The 2,413-nt window shown below is 41.5% G+C and overlaps 1 non-coding gene across 1 annotated transcript; it reads right to left on the bottom strand.

Annotated features, from left to right (window-relative positions):
* Positions 1–1,731: 1,731 nt before the first annotated feature.
* On the bottom strand, positions 1,732–1,839 carry LOC141135734 (U6 spliceosomal RNA). The gene has a single exon (XR_012243593.1). It is a non-coding gene; the product is annotated as a U6 spliceosomal RNA (small nuclear RNA).
* Positions 1,840–2,413: the final 574 nt, after the last annotated feature.

The following is a 2,413-nucleotide window of genomic DNA, read 5'->3' as shown; positions in this document are numbered from 1 at the left end:
TTTTGTTTATCTTAGAGGTCCAGTTGCATGTTAGATTAGAAACTATTAGGAGGGACTAAAGCGCAGATAGATTGACTCTGAGTTTCAGTTCCACAGTTTCAGTTCTAAAACACAGTTCCTACCGGTGAGAAGCACCATTCCAAGCAGGTTGGACAACAATTAGAGGATCTCCTCATATCCGGAAATCTGTCCACAGTTCTCCAACCCAAAGAAAGACGCCACATCATCCTTAGGGGCCCTGTACCTGGACGTTGCTGCAACATTTAACTGGAGGTATCTCTATTAATAACTATATATACCTGGGTATATGTGCACAATTCCACCAGGGCTCCTATCGAGCCCTTTGCTGATAACCTGTATGTACATTCGATGTATGTACTGTTAATAATCTCTTTCATAAAGCTTGTATTATTATTATACTGGCCTGTATCTATATACTTAGAGCCCATTCACACAGGGGCAACTTTGGATCCGACTTCAAGTCGCCCCAAGTCGCGCTACACGAAAAAATCAATGTAAGTGAATGGATCTGTCTTAATGCACACTACTGCAGTCGCTCCGACTTCAGAAAAGGTTCCTGTACTACTTCAATCCGACTTGAAGGCAACTTGTACCCATTGATTTCAATGGAAGTTGCCTCCAAGTCTGATCACTGTTCATACTGAGGCAACTTTACAGGAAGCAGAAAAGAAACAAAGTAATTTCCTCCACTAAACAGCCAGCCCCCTCCTTCTCACACACAGCTGATAAGCTCTGATTGGCCACTTGTAAAGTTCCCTGTCCTGGAGGCGACTTCAAGTTGTGTTGTAAGTTGCCCCAAGTCGTGCTGTGATTCATACTCAAGTCGTGTCCAAGTTGCCTCCCAAAGTCGTGCTGGAAGTCGTGTTGCCCCTGTGTGAATGGGCTCTTATGGTTAAAGTGTAAGTAAACCCCCCTATCGTTTTCAGCCAAGGAAGCTGCCATCTTTGCCTCTGTTTAATCTACAACTGCCATGATGCTGCACATGTGATCAGTTATGACACCAGCCATTGGATGGCTTGACAGTTTGGTTGAGAGCACAACCAATGGGAGTGTTACATTTCCGGCACATACCGGAAATGAAACAGTTTTATGGATGGGTTTACTTCCGCTTTAATGTTATATGTTGGTTGCAGTAGTTCTTCTGCTCCCAATAACTTTGTTTAGATTACTGATTTATTTCCCAGGAAGGAAATCCCCTCTGTTCACAGAGGCCCTGTCCTGGGTGAAGGCACTGCCAACTTTTATAACTTTATTATAAAACCCACTCTTCCACTTAGCGAAGTTTATATTTCTTATACTTACTACAGGTTTAACACAATATCGTGTTTGCATTTCTCATAACCTCCCCTCACCCCCCCCCCCCCCAAAAAAAAAAAGGAGGGCTACATTATCTTCTGGCAATACTTCTTCTTTAAAGCCCATCAGTACTTTCTGTTTTAAGTCAAATAACTTTTTATTTTCAGGTACAAAATACTGCAGCATACTCGACAAATGTAACTTCCAGCACATAGAAAGACGTACAAGAAGTTGAACAAAACATATACAGAACATCTTTGAAAGTGGTATAATATGCAGTAACCATAAACCAAATTTTATAAAATATGAACTCAGGCTCATTTAAAAGATCCATGTAGGGAACAAAGAGCAAAGATAAACCATAAGTATTAGGACAAAGTCAGGCAACTGGGAAGCCATGCTCTATGAGAGGGCAAAAATATGAAACGCTTCATGAATTTGCATGTCATCCTTGCGCATGGGGCCATGCTAATCTTCTCTATATCGTTTCAAGTTTAGTATATGTCCTGCCAAAGTGAAGATTGAGCTTTCACTTTATTTTGCTAAATGCATTTTATATGCAACAAAACAAAAGTAATGCATTTGGTTTTGTTTAGGAAGTAACCACAGCCTAAGCAGAAAAGCATGTCGTGCCAGCACTCTGCAGACAAAGACCCTTGCTCTTTATGCAGAATCAGTGGCCTCTATGCAGAGGTCCAACATGTCCTCCATAGCTCTGCAATCACCAAAGCAAATGTTTTTTCTAGTTTTAACTAATTGGAAAGGGAGGGGGGGGGGGGGGTTGGGACCTTTGCAAAGAGACCACTGCTTCCATATAGAGGCCATCTCTACAACATGCTGGCAAACGATAGGCTTCTCTACTTGGGCTGTGGCTGCTTTTTAGTGAAAACCAACTTTAAGACACATTTTGTTTTGATGTGCCTGGAATTTTCAGTATTTACTGTATTTAAACTGAAGGCTTAGCTGGGGTTTAAACTTGCAATTAGCAATGCTTTAGGTATGAAGTCTTGTTTTCTCTGGTCCCTGCTTTCTAGCTGGTCATTTCCAGAGCTCCCTTGAACCCTCTCATTTAGATTTATATCAGAATGCTATCTTT

The sequence above is a fragment of the Aquarana catesbeiana genome, linkage group LG03 (genome assembly GCF_042186555.1).
Source record: "Aquarana catesbeiana isolate 2022-GZ linkage group LG03, ASM4218655v1, whole genome shotgun sequence".
In the NCBI taxonomy this organism is placed as follows: Eukaryota; Metazoa; Chordata; class Amphibia; order Anura; family Ranidae; genus Aquarana; species Aquarana catesbeiana.
The sequence above is the reverse complement of the archived record's forward strand: the minus strand, read 5'-3'. Positions and strand labels throughout refer to the sequence as shown.